Genomic DNA, 21,203 nt, shown 5'->3' on the forward strand with positions numbered 1-21,203 from the left:
AGAGCCAGCGCGTGCCAGACCTTCGTTATTTTATAAAAGCTGAAAGTTTCTCTGTGTATTGTCCCCAGTACAGGGACGAACGATCAGTGACAATGAAGTTTGGATCATAGTGGATTTGGGAAATAACAGACGTTCACTAATAAAGGTGTTAACACTAGACACTTAGTATTGTGGCAACCCCCTGCCAGACAGACGCCCTAAAAAATTTACCTAAGGGTGTTCGGCAGAGGGCTGTCAATTGTGACGCAGAGAAACTTTTAGCTTTTATAAAATAACGAAGGTCTGGAACGCGCTGGCTCTTACATTAACATTGGGGTTATATTTTTATACTTGGAGATCTGTAGTAAAACAAGGAACTTTTATACTTTCGCCCACTCTAGGGTTACCTGCTTGTCTTAATAAAAATTAGTATTTGGGTTTTCGGGCATAAATAATGAAGTAGGTAGGTAGGTACTTAAGGTCTGTGTTTCAGGATTTTGGAAATTCCTGAAACACATTCACATTCCTGAAATTGAAAAAATCGCACTCGAGTGAAGCTGGGGTGATTCAGCTAGTTAACTGTAAGAACTTAATAGTTGGCATAGTTAGATATACTTACCTAGAAACCTGTTAAGTACCTACCATATGCAAAAAAATTTAAAAATTGACAGGGTAATCTTGCTGTAAGTAACCTATACCTAGTAATATATCTACCTACCTACGCGACAGATCGAGATGGCAATTGGGGTGGGGACACCCCGCACGACCGCACGTCACCCGCGCTATCCCGAATCGGGTTAGCGCAGGGGATATGGGGGTGTGCTGGGCGTCCCCACCTCGATTGCCATCTCGATGTGTCGCATAGGTACCCTCGGAAAAAATACCTTAGTACCTACGGAACCCTCCGTGCGCGAGTCTGACTCGCAATTGGCCGGTTTTTCGTTTGTTCATAATATTATGTTTTATTTAAGTAGGTAAGTATGTCTAAGTTTATATGTTGTAATAATATATAAAGCATAGGTAGTAGGTAAGGTACCTACTCTTTTACGAGGAATTTCTTCACATCAACCGCGAGATTGAATTCTTGTGCTTCTATACTGGACAAAGTGTAGCGTGGTGCTAGTGACCGCGGGTCGGAGAATTGTTTTTGTTTTGAATTATCAAAAACAATTAAATTTATTAATCTAAATCTAAATCTAATAAAAGTAAATAGTTTGATAAAATCGATATTTGGCTCATTCGATGTGTCGTCGATGATTAGTTTCTAGAATATGTCTGCAAAATTTCATGGACTTTGGTTGCCTATTATTCAAATGAAATTGGAACTACGATTGTATGAAACGAGTGACGGAGAGAGCCCTGTTAAGCGGATGGGTGTTTGGGAATCCCGTGGGAACTTTTTGATTTTCCGGGATAAAAAGTAGCCTATGTCCGTACCCGGGATAATAAGCTAACCATGTACCAATTTCGTCACAATAGGTTAAACTGTTGGGCCTTGAAAAGGTAGCAGACAGACAGACAAACAGACAGACAGACAGACACACTTTCGCATTTATAATATGTATTAGTATGGATGGATAGTATCAAATGCTAAGTTTTTGCTAACGTTTCAGTTACACTCTGTAATACTTAGGAATTAGGATACGAATACCTACTCGATACGATGCGCCTGGTTTTGAACTTGGAATGTGAATCTGAATCTCGCTTTAAGCCTGGGCCAACGGTCTCCAACGGGGTTTGCAACAGTGTAAACACTTGTTTGCAACAAAAATTCGTTTGACCCTCAACAACCTCTGTGGACGGACGCGCGTTGTCAACCGCGTGTGGATGCCGCCTTAGAGTTTCCGACCAGCCGGCGCGGCGGAGCGGCCGCTGTCAGTGCGACCGCGTCCCACGCAGCCGCCCCACCCAGACTTTAACATTTCATTCCATAAAGCATTTTAATGGAAAATCGATGATATAATTCAATTACTGGGCGGCACGGGAGCCACAAATCCGTTTCTTTTCCTTCCAAAGACAAAACAATGTCGTTTTCTTGTTGGAGAAATAAAAGGCACACCGTAATCATATTTCAACGACTCATTTGCTAAATGGGTTAAGTGAACGGTTGTTTGCGGAGCCGCGTGATTAAACTGCGATTCATTGTTGGAGCAGAATTATATAGAACGCTCATTATTATAAGTCAGCAGTAAGTATCTACCTTTATTTTTAACCCCCGACCCAAAAAGAGGGGTGTTATAAGTTTGACGTGTGTATCTGCTATCTGTGTAGGGGCATCGTAGCTCCTAAACTAATGAACCGATTTTAATTTAGTTTTTTTGTTTGAAAGGTGGCTTGATCGAGAGTGTTCTTAGCTATAATCCAAGAAAATCGGTTCAGCCGTTTGAAAGTTATCAGCTCATAAATTTTAATTATTATTGGCAAAATATTTAAAAACTGCGAGGGCACAAAAAATAAGCAACCCAGATTTGACTTAAAATCGTACCCTGAACCATTTGGTAGAATATTAGGAGAACTTTCACAGAAAACTAACTCTTATACACATGTATGTTTGGGTGTACATTTGCATGTCTACGTTTGAGCACGATAATTGCTTGGGCTGTAGGTACGAATGTTAATATTGCGACCGCGGAGCGCTTCAGAGGGACTTCGAACTAAAACCTCGGATGTGCGAGGATTCGGATGAGAGAATCTATACACAAAACCAGCCAAGTGCGAGTCAGACTCGCGCACCGAGGGTTCCGTACTCAAGTAAGTACCTACTTTCCGACATTTTGCACGATAAATCAAAAACAATGCAGAAAAATAAATAAAACACTATTTTAGAATGTACAGGTTCATATGATACCCCACTTTGTATAGTATCGTACCTACTTCGAAAATTGAAAATATTATTATTATTAATTATTATATTTTGTTCATGAACACATTTTTTTTTGTGATGTTACCACAAACTTACAGTTTTCGGATTTTTTCCTAAGACCTACCTAGGTAAGTACCTGCCAAACGTGATTCTAGGTCAACGGGAAATGCCCTATAGGTTTTCTTGACTGATACTACAGACGGACAGGCAGACAGACAGACAAACAGACAGACAACAAAGTGATTCTATAAGGGTTCCGTTATCCTTTTGAGGTACGGAATCCCACAAATGGGTGGTCTAGTCGTTACACATGAGTCTGCCGCTTCAGTGCGTACATCGGATGATATCTGCTCCTGGTATCTATAGTATTAGGTATCTAGTATCACCTAGAATGATCCTACACACGACATGATTAGGAGGCAATCTAGGATCCTCCTCACTTTTTCACCCTAAATTGGCCCTGCCGCAGTGTCGTGAGTAGAAAACTTAAGTTGATATGACCCTGCACTTAAACTTTTCATCATCATCATCATCATCAGCCTGTGGACATCCACTGTTGGACATAGGCCTTCCCTAAAGAGTACCACCACACCCGGTCCTCAGCCTTCCTCATCCAGCCACTTCACGCCAGCCGCTTTACATCGTTGTTCCATCGTGCTGGAGGGCGTCCCGCACTACGCTTGCTTAATCGCGGTCTCCACTCAAGGACTTTCCGGCTGCAACGGCCATCGCTTCTACGACAGGCATGGCCTGCCCACTGCCACTTGAGCTTGCTACTAGTTAGGTATATGTCAGTGACCTTGGTTCTCTTGCGGTTCTCCTCATTTCGGATCTTATCCCTCAGGGAAACTCCTACATAGCCCTCTCCATAGCTCGCTGAGCAATTTTGAATTTGTGGGCAAGGCCGTTTGTCAGTGTCCACGTTTCAGCACCATAGGTGACGACGGGAAGAACATTACTGGTTAAAGACATTTGTTTTCAGGCTTTACGTCATGACATTTTGCCAAATCCGTCAAAATTACCGTATCCACAGTGAATCCCTTCAAACCTTTCGTGGCGCTTTCCATGGCGACTTTTGTTCTCTTTGTGAGCGCTTCACGTTATTATTAAAAACAATAAATCGCTGAGTGCATAGCTAGTAGATAAGGTACCTACAATCTACCACTTTCTGACCATCAAATGGAGTACAATGGTACCTACTTTGAATAAATGATTTTGACTTTGAATCTGACTTTGACGACCTCGCCCAGTGGTGAGCGCTGTAGTCTTGTTAGTGGGACTGGGAGGTACCTACCCATGATCGAACCCTGGACCACCCGATAGGAACCCGACGGCTTAACCACTAGGCTATCACCGCGCTCTCGTACCTAATATTAAGGTACCCTAATCTATACTAATAAATAAAATTGGAGTGTCTGTCTGTAATTTCGAAATAACTACCTCATATTAAGCTCATAGGGTTATTTGAACGATATCTTAACTGAATCACACGTTTTTAAAATTTTTGTCTGTCTGTCTGTCTGTTTGAAAAGGCTAATCTTCGGAACGGCTGGACCGATTTTGACGGGGTTTTCACAGACAAGTAGAGAATTAACCAGGGAGTAACATAGGCTACTTTTTTAACCGACTTTCAAAAAGGGAGTTGTGTTTTTCTACCTATGTACACCGAAATCTCCGAGATTTCTGAACCGATTTGCGTCATTTCTTTTTTAATCGATAGAGGAACTTCGCGAGATTGTTTCATAAAAAATTTGGAGTCCAACTCCTCAATCCTGATGCTGCAGGGGATCTGACCAATCCACGCAGGCGAAGCTGCTGGCATCAGCTAGTATTATATATGGTATTACTTCATTGTCGTAGTGTTAGTGCCGTCTATTAACACAATTCTAAAGTTTTGGCAAAAAGCTTTTGTATGGAAAAATCACGCAGGCGCACCCTCTCGTGCAGGAGAAAGTTTTACGTACCTAATTCATTTTATTCAAGTAGGAAGTTACAGTGAATACTTTAATGCTTTTAATAATTGTTCACCTTGGGATCATTAATTTACATCACTCATTACCTTTCATCAATAATATCATCATTGATTTACGTCGATTCACGTCAAAATATTCTTTTGGTAGCAATTTTTGGCCGCTGTAGGTAAATGTGGACCGGCCTTAGTTATTATACCAAGAATACTTACTTGTTTGTATACTTAGGTATTTTAAGGAAAATGTATCACCAACCATTTAATAACTTCATGTTTCAATCAACCGAAAATTTTACTTTTTATTTTTACCCGACTGCGGCAAAGCCAAAAGGAAGGGTTATGATTTTAGCAGTCTATGTATGTATGTGTGTAGGTATGTTTGTATTCAGATTCTATGTGTTCCAGCGTAGCGTCTAAACTACTGGGCCGATTTTGATGAATGAAGTGTCAATCGATTCGTCGTAAAGTTCCGCGTGACATAGGCTACCTACATTTTATATGAAAAAAATTAACCTAACGGATGTCACATGAAAAATAGTTGGGGTCTCTAAATTTTTTTTTTTGCTATTGTATCGAGTTGGGTGTCAAATAAAGAGGAGAAAATTTTGAGTTCGTAAATATAAGTGTGCTACAACATTAAAATATACTAAGCGACATAGAAATTTTTTTAGTAGGTAGGTATAATATTTCAGCGTTCATTAAGACGATCGCAGTCGGGTATTAGTTCTCAACTTTATTACTTTTGTGTTCCTATATAAACGTACCTTGGTATTTGCATGCCAGCATGGTATGATATCTGCAGCTGGACCAATGTACTATTATGTATTCATACCTGTATGTACGTCTGTATTAGAAAGTGAATAAAATTGAAAAGTTTTAATTAAATTGACGTAGTGGTAGGAGAGATTTAGGTATCAGTTTGATAACAAGGATTTACGCATAATGAGCGAATCTTGTATACCGTCTGTCAACGGAACTGCGTTTCCCCATCAACGTCACATAAAGCAAGCGACCAAGGCGGCCCGCTAAACGGTAACATATTGTACCTGCTAAACATAGGCTAAAGAGGAGTTAGTACGGACCCATAACTACGCGTTAACTTTAATTAGATATAGGTACACGTAGCACAAGCTAATCACACTTATACTTATTATAAAGGCGAAAGTTTGTGTGTATGTATGTGTGTATGTTTGTTAAGGAGCATACAAAAACTGCCTGCTGGATGGAGTTGGCTGGAATGTAGATAGATTACCCTGGATTAGCACATAGGTTAAATTTTTTTTGAGGTGCACTTACTAATTATACACTTATACACGGCCCATACGACCTTGTTACCGCAAACTGACAGTAAAATCTTGATACGAGTGAAAACCTAACTCTTGAAAGTGCAAAGTATCGGGAAAATCCCGTCGCTTAACTACGCGTTTTTGCGTCGCGTTTCTTAACTTTCCGCCGTAGTGACGAATATGTTGGGAAATATATTATTTTGAAAATATTGCATTGTTATCCAGTGTTATTATTATCTATGTTATTGTTATCTATTGTTATTGTTGTCTACGTTTAAAATTTCAAGTGGCTAACTAGCTCATGGGAGCTTAATTGCATTAGAAAGATAACCAAAAATACAATCATACCGAAAGATGTAAGTGTTAATTTACATTTTGTTTTAAATTTATGTACCTGAAAAAATCCAGAACAAGGCTGTAACAAGCTCTCGTCCAATGCGTAGTCTTCAATCTGCTCCGCGAAGAGCCTGCAGTAGGCACCGCTCCGCTGCGCGTAGTCGGCGCGGTGCACGTAGTCCGAAGCGTAGTCCCCGCTCCGCTGCCGTAGTCCGAAGTATAGTCCCCGCTCCGCTGCCGTAGTCCGAAGTATAGTCCCCGCTCCGCTGCCGTAGTCCGAAGTATAGTCCCCGCTCCGCTGCCGTAGTCCGAAGTATAGTCCCCGCTCCGCTGCCGTAGTCCGAAGCGTAGTCCCCACTCCACTGCCGTAGTCCGAAGCGTAGTCCCCGCTCCGCTGCCGTAGTCCGAAGTATAGTCCCGGCTCCACTGCTCGTAGTCCCCGCTGCGTAGACCACGCGTAGACAGGCCGCTCCGCTCCAATACCGCTGCTTTATGAATTGCCGTAGCACGTGAAGTTGTGGAATCCAATATTCCTGTATAAACAAAAGAAAACAAATAAGTTAATTTTTATAATGTTTAAAAATTTTATAGATTGAATTGTCACTAAAAATTATGTAAAACTGCGAAAGAGAACATGTTTCTGTGAAGCTAAAGAAAATTCGTCAAAGAAACACAGTGAAAAGGGGTGACGACCTTCAGGAATGAGGAATACACGAGTACAACGACGGCGCGGCGCGAAGGGCGTCGCGACATCGTGTATCTTAGCCCTTAGTTGGCCGGTAGACAGGTACTCGTAGGTAAGTAGGGTGGTAGGTATAGTACAGACAATCAATTGATCACATGTCCTTACCAGTACGTAACTCCATCATAGGGAGGTTAGTCTGCGGTCACTCGGAATCGACTGAGGCTGCGCTCAATTATTCTCCTAATCGAGTTTCCCTGTCTCCAGCCAAGACGTTTCCGTCTTTGTACCAACAGCTCATCAGATTATAAGCAAATGCTCACCCTTTATTACACAACTGCCAAAAAAAGGGTAGTTCTACTCTATCCTACACATTTTGTCTCTCAGAAAATAAGGAAAGTCTTAGGGCAGTTGGATCTTGCTCTATTATGTAGGTGGGTCAAAATCACCAAGGTGGCAAATTCCAAATTCTGTTTTATGATAAATATAACTAGCAGCAATTACTTTGATAATCAGCTTAAATGATCACTAAACTTGTGTTTAAACAATATGTATGTTGACAGAGCATAGAATTAAGTACATCTCTCGTAATTTTATGTCCAAAGTGACCTGTCGCTGAAAACAATTATTCTGGGAACGTTTTTGTGAGGTTTAGAATAACATTAAAATATGACTTAAGTATTTCTTTTTGACCCTATTCAGTAGCGGAAGTATACAATTATTAACAAGAAATTAAAAAACTCTGAAGAAATTGCATATAAAAACGTTTAAAAGCAAAATATCACTACAAATGGAGCTACTTCACTATTTCCTTGTATAAAATTAACTAAATATGCCAAAATTGTTGACTAATATACAAATTAATAAACTGAAGGTATTGAGGTCCGCCTTATTGTAATATTATCAGGGACTTTTTAAAAAAAATTAAAATAATAATGTGTTATTTGTGATTTTAGTGATGTTCCCAGAAATGATAAGGTGTTCACGAAATGATGCGTATACATGACGATGTAGATACAAATTAGGTTTATAGAAATATAATCGAAATGTTTGGATGTTATACTTATTTAGTTATTAGTCATAAAGTTTATTCACAACAAAGTGTGACTTAAATCTCTTCTTAACAATATTTTAATTGATGTTTACAATCAAGTAAAATTTCTTAACCATTATATTAAACTTTTTAATGATGGTAATAATCAAACCATTCAAACACGAAAAAAGTTCTGTAGAACTATAGTCTTTAAATTAAACTTTTAATCAAAAACAATTTCTCCCTTAATCATATTAATTAAACACGAGAATATTATAAAACAAGAAAGAAACAAACGTTAGAATTTTTCGTAAACATCAATATCAATATCAAAGTAATTTAATATTCTCGATTATTTGCTTTTTTCAGCAATGGCATTGGAATAATACTAATTATTTGCTCAAATTCAATGTACGATACATCATTTGAACTTAATTAAATTTTTTTTTGGTTAAGGGTATATTTTACATCCCCTGGAACATTTTATTTTTATTTGGATGTAGATTTTCCTTGCCTTGATCGTAAGATGTTCCAGTTTCAACAATAATCGGTTTTTGCGCAGTCTGCTGACGAACAGAAATCGACTTTAAATCATCATCATCGGACAATGATGATGATGAGAACGCTCCGTCAAGTACGGGAACGTTCCCGAAATGACCGTTCCCGAAATGACGTTTTCAAATAAACGCGCTTTTTTTGGACGGCAGTCATCTTTGATCTCATGTTTGGCTTGGTTGATGTAAAATACTTGAGATTACTATTCGTTATAAGCACTATAACACGTATTTTTTTTAATATTCCGAATTAATAAACGCGTTCCCGGTATGACGACCTATTGATGTACGCTCTGTAAATAATAAACAGAAAAGTAGTTACCACTTATTTTTAATTATTTTGTCGAGAAAATCTCTTGACAGCCGCTTTGTTTACATCTTCCACTGCACTGTACCAGAGATATCTACAGGCCATGTTCAGAAACACAATTTTTTTAGGCAATCAAAATTGCGTTCACTCAAACGACGCTTACATTGTGGGACATGATCTTTTGACTTGATTTTCTTTAGTTTCTTTTTGTTTGATAATAATGCGTATAACTACGTGATATTAGATAATATTGAAGGCCAATAAGTCAGAAGAACCGTGAAATTAATGTTCTTTTATGTATATTTCCAATGTTAGTTTCTAACGATTGCTACTTAGGACGCGTTCTCTAAATGATTTTTTGTAGTTATTTCTTCAAATAATAATGAATCTATTTTACTTTTGAAGTATAATATATTAGGTACAGTCAATATGAACCCTATTAAGTATCTACATAATATGATAATTTGTTTATAAAATAAATAAATTTAGGCATTTATTTGCTAGCGAAGCTGATTTTCCACCTTGGTGATTTTGACCCAGGTACTTATGTTATGTCGTAGGGTCATCTAGTGCCAAAGCTGTGGTACGTAACGCCCTAAGTAAGAGTTCTCTACAATGTTCTTAAAGGTGCGTGAATCGGCCCTTGGCCTTGAGCCTACGATGGGTTGATGATGATGACGAATATATAGGTAGATTGGATAAAAAACACATTCTCGAGTTTCGGTTTGCCCGATTTGCTACAAGACTATCGTGTGATAAAACGCGAGTAGGTATTTTTTTTAAACTCTGTCTTTGGATTGAATCAGGCGTTACTTTGCGGAAGTTCATGTTTAGCAAGAAACAGTTAAAAATTATTTTGCTATAATCCGCCAACAGTCTGTTGGCGGATTATAGCAAAATAATTTTTAACTGTTTCTTGCTAACTCTGTCTTTTTCACGCCGCTTTGCTGCCTTTTTCGTATCGTGCGAGAGAGACTTGGAAGCTGTGTTGGAAATCCAGTAAGCATTTGCCTACATTTTATTCTTGAAAAATTGTTTCGGATGATAACGTTTTTACCCTCACGTTTACAAAATTAGACAACTTTTGTCTCTTCGTTGATTTACAACTAGACGATCCTCTTAATTCGAATACAATTTTCGATAAAAAACATGTAAATTGGTTTAAGAAGGACGATTTAGAATAAAATTGAGTTCAGAAAATTCTAGAAGCTTGTACGAGGGTTAAATACATCATACATCGCACTATAGTACCTACGCAATGCATATAAAGAAGGCATTCACCTACTACACTTGCAGGCATCAACGCACACCTACCTATTGTTAACGAGAAAATGTTTCATTAAAAATAAAGCCTTTTACACGTTTTCCGTCAAAGGCATCTTTTTATTAAAGTCAAAGAGAGTGTTCATACGCTTCTAACCACTGCGTGTCTATATGTCATGTATAGGGTAGCTGCATTATGCCCCTCTGTGCCCTACTTAGCGGGGAGAGCCATCGATACAGCTTGCCGGCCACAATCATTGCATGTTGCAGCTAACGTGCGAATGTAGTTTCTCTTTTACTCTTCCATTTACAATGCATATAAGTAATAGGTAATTTTATACAGTAAATAAATATTTCTTTGCTTGAGATAATAGCTACACAGTACAAAATAAGAGTTCATAAGCAACAAACAGAGATCACATAACAGGCTTTTAACAAATTAGACATAATACCTTAATTTCAAGTTCTTATTCGCCATTTTAACTTTTTGTGTCAACTTTCATGTCTATTTTAGTCCTTATTTTAAAGCTGAAATGTAGTTTTGTTATAACAGTTGACGAATAGAGTTAAAATGGCGAGCGAATTCTCATTTTGTACAGCCTTTCATCCGGGAAGAATAAGATAGAATTATATTATTGATTTTTTTTTTTACGTCTATATTATTATGTATTTTATTATTTAGTACATTATTTAAATTTTAACATGTTTTTATGTATTTATTTATATATTTATTTATTCTAATATTATATATAAATGTATACTTACACCACCTACCTCTAATATCTATAGCTATATCCTTTGGACCATTTTGGTTGCCTGGAAGAGATCGCTAGGTAGCGATAAGGCCGCCAAATTGTACCTATATTTTGTTGAGCTTTGTATGTGTTTTTCTGTACTAATTTTGTGGTGTACAATAAAAGTATATTCATTCATTCATTCATTCATAGAATAAGTAAAATCTTATACTTCTCTACTAATCTTATACTTACTACACAATTCATGACCACGAACGGGTACGAAACTAGTTTATAATTTATGCCATATTGAATTTTTCCAAAAAAAAAAATATTTAGCCAGTGTCGCTCGGAATGATGTAAGAATTGTAACTAGGTATAACCTATGAAGCCTGAAAACATTACAATCCTTTTTTGAGCAGTCGTGGAAAAAGTCGTGAATAGGTAGGTACCTATCTACTTGTAGATTTTCTGAAATAGACTGCTAAAATCATGACCCTTCCTTTCGGCTTTGCCGTAGTCGGGTAAAAAGCGCGTCGCGCAGTTGCGCTGGCCCTTACAAAAGGTTAGGGTTAATATCATATTATTATACTCTTTGGGTTCTATACTTTCAAAAAAAATACCTAGACAATTCAAATTGTAAAAAGTCCAGTCTACAACTCCCTGCAACATGGCTGACGTAGAAAATAATTTTCATTGATAGATTAATACATGCATACGCCATCGGCAAATATTGAAACAATGCAGTTGGCGGGAAGAAAAAATAGGAAGAAAAAATAATAGCAAAGCGTTACTTATATTATGGGGGGTTGCAAGTTGCAACTACGGATGAATGGAGGAGTTCATTGGAAAATATTGCTTTTTAATCCCCATATCTGTGCTGTTGCTATTCAAAACAGATCATGATCTTATCTTACTAGGCGGTAAACGACACACACTACCACTACCACGTCGCACGCTAAAAATATACCTACTTAGTGACAGAATTGAAAACTTTTTTGACAACTGGCTAAAAAATATTTCGTTATTATTATTAGGACTTCGCTGTTTATAAGTGTCACAAGATTTTGTTATTTAAAGTCCGCAAAACAAGTAGGTAAATAGTCAAACCAGTGGGATGATTCACGAGGTACTTATACCTACATATATGACTGCGTATTGTATAACAAGATACAAGTGTAAATTAAAAATTTATAACACCCCCGACAATAGTGAAGGTTACAGTAACTAGAAAAGAGCTGATAACTTTCAAACGGCTGGACCGATTTTCTTGGATTATAGCTAAGAACACTTTCGATCCAGTCACCTTTCAAACAAAAAAAACTAAATTAAAATCGGTTCAAGTTTAGGAGCTACGGTGCCACAGACAGATACACAAATACACACGTCAAACTTATAACAAATCATTTTGGGTCGGGGGTTAAAAATTATACAGCACTAAAACCCGACTACTACCCGCGAACTGCCGATAGATAGAGTAAAATTGTTTTTCTGTCGCTCGGTGTATTTTAACATTGTACCTACCATTATTAATATTTATGAACTCAGAATTTTTTCCTCTTTCAGCACCTAGTCTTTTATACACGCCTAAAATACACTTTCGTCTCCTAAAGCTCCTTGCAGAATTCAAAGCAAATGTTTCATAGACTCGAATGTCTTCATTACAAGGCCTGTACGTCTACGCGTATCATCAACTATTCTCATTCTCGTATAGGCCTAGAGTCGGAACTCGTAATCCTAAAGCTAAAGGTAAATCCCCTTTCAAATATCTTAGCTACACCCTTAGGTTGAAATCTATAGAGTGCACTTTGACTTTGCTTAGACTTAAGTTTCAAGTAAAACGAGACAGATTTACAGTGTCTTAACAGGGCTCTCTCCGTCACTTACTCCATACAATCGTAGTCCCAATTTCATTTAAATATTAAGCAACCAAAGTCAATGAAATTTTGCAGACATATTCTAGAAACTAATATTTGTGCCTGTGGTGTTTTAGATTTTTCAAAAAATATGTAGTTTTAAAATTACAGGGGCTCAAAGATTTGTATGTGAATTTTTAAGACCGCGTAACTTTGAAACCGAATATTTTAACGGAAATCTGGACAACCACAGGCATAGATATTAGTTCCCGGAACGTTTCTACAAAATTCCATTGAGTATGATTGGTTAGTATTCCAATGAGGGACGAACTACGTTTGTATGGAGCGAGTGACGGAGAGACCCCTCTAAGTCAAAATGCGCTCCATAGATTAGCCTTAGGCTTTGTTAGCTCTGCACTGTACAGCCCGTTGAACACTGAACCACTCGCGAATTTAACCGCATTTCGCGTGTGATCTCTGCACGAAAATACCCTTTTATGGCCTGCGCAGACGTGGGTCTATTGTCCACGGAGGACAAAAATGGGTCACTAAGAAGTGCATCGCATAACACACACGATAACTCGAAACACCATACTAAAAGACGAGAGGAAATTCGGGAAATCTATACTTCCTTCAAGTTATACATAAGTAGGTAGAGAGTAGAAATTTTCACAAAATGCAAATACCTAATATAAATTTCAAAATAGCCACCAGGCAAATTAAAAAACAAATTAAAAAGTGAAATTTTTTCTTGTACCGACGATGGTACGGAATCCTTCGTGTGCAAATCCGACTCGCACTTGACAGATTTCTATCAATTTACCATCATCCCATCATCACCCGCTATACTGAGCTTACTAACTAGTACAGCTACGGAACCCTACTTTATGCGTCTAACACGCACTTGGCTAGCTTTTATGCAGTAGCTATTTTCTTCTAATTCATCGGTATTTTGTTCTAAATTGATCCTTCACCGATACAATTCCATGCCTCTGATATTTAGTCTAAATTTATACAAGGAAGTATAGTCAATCTATAAGGAACTACATATAAATATTTCCCATCAAATACTTATAAGCAAGCATCTACAGTCTACACATTTACGCAGCCTCTAAAATCAGTTCTTCACTAGCGTGCGAATCGCGATGAGAAAATCAATGAACGCGAAACAGTCGAAGGGATGAACGTTTCGTAGGGAGTAATCTCTGGAACTACTTAACCGATTTTAAAAATTCTTTCACCAGTAGAAAACGACATAGGCATATTTTATACAAAAAAAAAAATCACAGATCCCCACGAAAATTATAATAAGCTACCCGTGTGAAGCCAGAGCGGGTCACAAGTTATAATATTTCGATGCTAATAAGTACCTACTACTAGTTGAATCAAAAAGTTACACGGAGTTACTTGTGTGTTATATGCGAATAATTGTGACGACACCCCGTAAGCGAGGCCAGAATAGCGTCCCAGGTGCATAACGATTAAAGATTTAGTGTTAGCGAGGCTGAGGAGGCGTTAATAATGCAAGCGCGTACGTCGCCTGCGTCCATACCCTTAAGTGATCCGGGGGTGCTGCCGTGCTAGCCCACTTGACGGCGCCTGGGACATGAGCGTAAACATTGATGGCTTCGATTTTGGACGAATTTGCATAATATTTAGGATTCCGTACATCTAGAGAAAAAAGGAACCCTTATATTCAAATTTTATTTGGTTTTTCGCAATTTGTAAACTAATACGACAAGTAGGCTTATGGCATTCTAGTTGCGACAATGTCAGTATCGTTTCCACGTGTTTATATAAAAATCTTTACTTGATAAGGTCCAGTTTAAGAAATTAGCTCTATTATCGACTAATTTGTGAGTTACAGTCGATACTAGAGCTAATTTCTTAAACTGGACCCTTTGCTGAGCTTGCTTTGGAGCTGAGTCCCTGTGGAAAAAGACCCCGGATGGGTTCGAAACTAGTCGTCGGGTTTACATCGACTAAATACGTATAGCCGTTACAGGATCACTTCGTTTTCTATGTGTCTGTCAAGGGAATCCAAACCTATGGGATAGGTACACTACTTCCTATTAATTAGCATTGGCAGGTACTTAGCAGAAAGCACGAATTTGTGGTTGGTTGTGAAAAATTAGATTTATGATATAAAGTCATTATGCACATCGTATCCCATAAATTAATCAGACATCGTGACAACTCGGCGATGTACTTATATTTACCTTACGGGAATAGAGTTTTTGACAACATAAGACATCGAATAGCTGAGCCTCGATAGCTCAACGGTTGAGGAGTGGACTGAGTTCCGAAGGGTCGGCGGTTCGAACCCCACCCGTTGCACTGTTGTAGTACCAGCTCCTGGCACAAGCTTTACGCTTAATTGGAGGGGAAAGGGGAGTTATGACTAGCATGGCTAATATTTTTTTAATATGCAGCGGTGATAGCCTAGTGGTTAGGATGTCAGCCTCCGGTTCGGGGGAGTCTGGACTCTGAGGTTTAGTTTTTAGGGTTCTATTACTAAGCCTCTGCTGTCCGTCCGTCTGTCTGTCTGTCCTCGTGAACCTTAATAGATAGAGAGTTAAAAATTTACAAAAAGTCAATTTTTATTGCCCCTATGACTGCAAATAATAAAAATTTCAAAGTGGCCGCCATAAAAATTTAAACAAATTAAAAAGTGTTATTTCTTGTACGATAGAATAGAATAGAATAGATTTTAATTCAAATAAACTTTTACAAGTGCTTTTGAATCGTCAAATAATTTACCACTGGTTCGGAATGCCGTTCCTACCGAGAAGAACCGATGGTACGAAACCCTTCGAGTGTGAGTCCGACTTGTACTTGACCGATTATCTTATTACACCTATCGGTACTTCCATCCCAAAAACGTTCAACGCAGCTAAAAAAGTTTTCACCTCAATAAAAAAAATAGTCGCGTCAGCTGCAGCGAGTCCGTCGCACGAGTCAGTCGCGACCCACGGAACTTCACCTTTAGTTCGGAAAATTATACGTTCAATGTACCTAATAAAATAAAATAACCATTTCTTCTACTACCATTAGATTTACATATTTTTTGACGTGACACGTCTTATAATTCGATAGAGCCGGCTGCACGCACGAAAAAACATGACTCATGCGGCGTTACCTTGCTCTGAGGCGTTCCATGTAAGGCTTGAAGTGCAAGCGAGAGCGCGGAACGAGCGACAAAGAAGCACAATCGGCCTTTGTTGTCACGTTTAACTATCGTCAGTAAACCGACTTTACAGACAACCAATTTTTTACAATTAATTTCATGCAACATGTAAAACGTTATAATATTTTAGAAACAGTCATGATAATTAGAACTATAAGGTAATCCAGATAATTTATGTGGTGAAATTAGCTTTTCTTCTTTCGCTTCAACAGTTCTGTTAATTCACATCCTTTGGAGCTTTTAGAACCACAGTCATCTTTATTAATAGAAAAGTCCTTCAATATTGAATTGACGTTCAATGTAACGAAAGGTAAATATATATGGGGCGCGCCTATGACGCACGGAGCGCACGGACAAACACACAGGCTATAAAGTATTACTTTATTGTGCCCCTCCCTTTACAATCATTAGGCTATGACAAATATTGACTCTGGAATTTACGATTGTTTACTGCATAGCTCTTTTTGCCATATTTTAAGAATTTCAAAGATAGCTAATAATATTGGCTACTAGAGGATGCCCGCGACTTCGTCCGCGTGGATTTAGGTTTTCCCTTCATTTCATTTTCCGGTGTAAAAAGCCTTAAGTACCTATTTTATTTTATTTTTATTTTAAAATAAAATAAAATAGGTATTTTATATTGGATTTCGAAAAGCTAGATTTATGTCTACTTAATGATTTTTATTTAGGTATTTTTTTAACTCAACTTTCCACAGGTGGGCTAATAATAATCTGTTCTGTAGACCAAAATGTCTATTTTTAGGGAGTTACAATAAGTTAGTATTCAGTCATAACTCATAAGCCAATAAGTACACACTTATTAAGTAAAATTAAAACTTAAAAATCATTAAGTAGACATAAATCTAGATTTTCAAAATCCAATATAAAATACCTATATACCTACCTAATCTATTTTAGCAGGCCAATCTCCTTTGAAAATGAGTGCCTTCGCCTTCATCGTTCAATAATTAACATACCTGTGTCTGCTCCCTTTCTTTCGTTGCAATGCTAGTAAGAGATAGCAGATTCCCATCCCGGAAGTGGGAACGGCAAGTCGATACCTATTACCTATAAGAGAAATTCACCGGAAATCGAAATCCCCTCCGTGACAATATTTCTTAAGACTTAGGATACCTAGGAACAGTATGAAAGTATTTAGGTACCTACTGTGGCTGAGTCTAACTCCAAATTATATCTCAATACATAGTAACATTACATAGTTAAATATTGGTTTATTCACACGTTATTGAACCATGAATTTATAATGAACAATACGTGTAATGCTGAAACAAACACTCCTAACGATTGTCTGATTGTTGATTGATAATTTTTTTTAAATTATGTAACCAAAAATTCACAGTTTTCGGATTTATTCATTTAATTGTGCTATATATACCTATCTACCGGCCAAATTTCATGATTCTAGGTCAACGGGAAGTACCCTATATTACCCTATAGTAGGTTTTCTTGACAGACACGACGGACGGACAGACAGGCAGACAGATAGCAAAGTGATCCTATAAGGATTCCGTTTTTCCTTTTGAGGTACGGAACCCTAAAATCTCTCAATCATCACGGTTTCTTCACGATGGTTTAGACTTAATATTCAATTGCATAAAACGTACCTACAGAACTACGGTATCCGAAAAGTATTTCCTAGGCTGTGATCTCAACCGAATATTCCCGATGTGTGATTTGCCTCAAGGTGCTGCGATCAAAGTCGTTTATGCAACGTAATACAACCAAAATTCTAATTCTAACAAGTGATTGGCAGTAAAGATATATTCCGGTGCATCCAGCCTCCCCATTGGCTGAGCGTAAGCTGATGTAATTCAAATATCGACAGCCTCAGTGATTTTCACCTTATGCTACGGCTCTACTATCGGAATTCGGGAAATGATTCGAGTTCGGGCGTATACGATTGTCCGACTTCGGTAAAACTGGCTATATCAATCTTGTATACGGGATAAGGTGAATGTATTATGTTTGGCGAATATTTAAATGAGTTTAGCAAATCAACCGGTGGCAGACGGACATTCTGTGACACCGAGTAGTAGTCCCTGTTGTATTTAATATTTTATTTAATAAAAATAGTGAACAAACGAGTACGCGAGTCACCTGATGTTAAGTGATTACCACCACCCACTAACATTTGCATATATCCCGGAAAAACTAGTAGATCACGCAGGATTATTAAAAACCTATAATTCCCATTCCCTAAAATCTATGAATTCCACGCTTATAATATTCGGGTAAACTCTGTGGTCGGGTAAACATGATGAACGAGAAATATTATATTTAACACAAAAAATGTTTCTACTTTATGTCCGTTATAGACGTTGAAACCGGCTAACCAATGTGCCCTAAACCAGTTTAATTAGAAAGGCAATAATACGAAGATGGTTTTAGACCACTAGAACATTAGACCTAAACGTTTTTTAGCGTAGCCTACACACCGGGTATTCGCTAGATAACGATATCTCGAATCATTTGCCGAGTCGCGATAGTGAGGCCGAACCTTAGAGCAATTCTGAGGGGAGCCTTATTAGATTTTCGACCCACCTTACGGTACATTAATAAATATAAATATGGGGAGATGTAGAGCACCCACGTATATCTACCTAGGTGTATGTAAACAAAAAATATACCTACCTACAGCGTGTTTGACAAATCATAACTTAAGTGAAATGATGTAATTACAAGTGTAAGTTAAAAATATATAACACCCCCAACAAGTGAAGGTTGCAGTAACTAGAAAAGAGCTGATAACTTTCAAACAGCTGAACCGATTTTCTTAGATTATAGCTAAGAACACTCTCGATCAAGCCACCTTTCAAGCAAAAACAAAATAAATTCAAATCGGTTCATCGGTTTAGGAGCTACGATGCCACCGACATATACACAGATACACACGTCAAACTTATAACATCCCTCTTTTTGGGTCGGGGGTTAAAAATTGAGGTTCAGTATGTACTTAGTACCAAATAGTGCCATAGTGACAACAGCAGAACAGACAAGTTATAGTGAACGGTCTATACAACCGAAATTAGCGCTAAAGTTCATTTATTTCTACAAAGATAACAAAGCGGATTCACAATCGCAATCAATTTCGCCATTATCGCTTAAATCTAGAGCTTTGCAAATTATTTCGAGAGCATCTATGGTCTGATTTTATCGATTAATTGTTTAGTCTATGCATTTTAGAATTTTATAGCGGATTCGACGTGTAGCTAATTATTTTTGTTTTTCATAAACTTACCTACCACTAAGTAAATGTTGCCTTCATTGATAAAGGTTATTTGATTTCGTGGTAACTTTTATATTTTCTGGGATGAAAAGTATTGCCGGGTTCCCTAATTTGTAACTTTTCGGTTTGCACCTACGGTGTGTTTTAGCTTTTAACTGCAAAGAGCACCGCTATTTTTAGGGATCCGTACCCAAAAGGGTAAAAATTTAAAAACTAAAACCCGACTGTGATCGTCTTAAGAAGGGTCCTCCGTCACTCGCTCCATACAAACGTAGTTCGTCTCTCATTGGAATACTAACCAATCATATTCGTTACTCATACTAACCAATCATATAGGTTATTCGTATACATAATTGATCGACCAAAGCGAGGTCTACGCACCTCGGATGGATTTGCACTTGTCCATCTATCTCCCTGACCGCCCGAGCCTTCGAGTTCCGAGGCCCGAGGACGGTGAAGTAGTTTGAATACCGTCCTATCTATGATTATGTAAAATCTTGGCAGCTTTTTGTAAATAAAGGTCAAGAGGTAATGAAAAGCTGTGGGAGTATTATGACCAGAAGCGTGAAATGTGACATGGAAGCCATGGAAACAAACTTCACAGGTGTTGGGCAAGAAGTAACGAACAAAAATTTGCAACTAATTGGGTAAGAAATTCTAAACAGAATAATCCTCATAAAAAGGATGTCCAAACAAAGCTGATATCGATTTAAATAATTATATTTTATAGTATAATACGATAAATTTAATTATAGGGTAAGTACTATAAACTATATAAGATAAAAAAAAATCAAAAGAAAAATAAAACCGACTTCAAAACCACAAACACTAAAAAGTAAAAAATAACTTTTGTTTAGCTACACTTGCAATGTGCCTAGGTATGAAGTCGAGCGAGCATATTAAAACAAAATTAGAAATTCAAGAGTGAAGCTCGCCCGACTTCATTCCTAGGCACATTACAAGTGTAGCTAAACAAAAGTTATTTTTTACTTTTTAGTGTTTGTGGTTTTGAAGTCGGTTTTATTTTTCTTTTGATTTTTTTTTATTTCACAATATTTAGTGGCCCCACTGTACTATAATATGCTATGCCCAGTTAAAACCCTACTGTTTACTATAAGCTATTTCACTGATCGCGAGCAATTTGCTCTTATCCATTGAGGAGTTCTGTGCTCCATCTCCGAAGATATTCATCAGATCTTCACCAAAATATGGGACCACCTGCACAGTATACCCTTTCAAACAAAAAAAAAATTTTTCAAATCGGTCCAGGGGTCTTTGAGTAATCGCGGAACATACATAAAAAAAAAAGATTCCGATGAATTGAGAACCTCCTCCTTTTTGTGAGTCGGTTAATAATTAAATTTAAAGAGATACCTTTCTGACTAAATTCAAAAGAGATTTCCATTCGGTTTTTACCAATAGAGAGGCTGATTTTGTGAAAGAGAAGAACAACTCAGAAGGCGTAAAAATGCCAGTGATTTAATGTATTTAGCTTAACAGATAGGTATGACTACGGCTCAGGGGTTGAGTTCAGACGCCTAAAATCAAACCAAGTTAGCCCAGCATAGTTCGTTCATTTGTTTCTCGTGGGCAGTGCCGTCGTTGAAATTGATGCATGAGGTTTTGCAAAGTTGAGGCACATTACGATTGTTCAAAATGATAGAAAAATTGAAAATGTTGCAGTAAAACTTTTTTTTCTTTATTTATTTAGGGACTTTTAATATAAAACTTAAAGCTAGTCTTATTTAATTACTATAGGTGCAAATCATGCCCGCGTCGAGTGCCAAGAATAATGGTTGCATTTTTCACTCTCATTTATTTATCATCTCATTATTTTATTTATTTACTTTCATTAAACTTATAGAACTATAGAATATGAATTATAAATTGAAGTTGGAAAAAAA

The 21,203-nt window shown here is 37.6% G+C and overlaps 1 long non-coding RNA gene across 1 annotated transcript; it reads left to right on the forward strand.

Annotated features, from left to right (window-relative positions):
• Positions 1-20,770, forward strand: LOC123880392. Its single transcript, XR_006799233.1, has 3 exons — positions 1-131; positions 9,285-9,288; positions 20,757-20,770. It is a non-coding gene; the product is annotated as an uncharacterized LOC123880392 (long non-coding RNA).
• The last annotated feature ends 433 nt before the right edge of the window (positions 20,771-21,203 follow it).

The sequence above is a fragment of the Maniola jurtina genome, chromosome Z (genome assembly GCF_905333055.1).
Source record: "Maniola jurtina chromosome Z, ilManJurt1.1, whole genome shotgun sequence".
NCBI lineage: Eukaryota > Metazoa > Arthropoda > Insecta > Lepidoptera > Nymphalidae > Maniola > Maniola jurtina.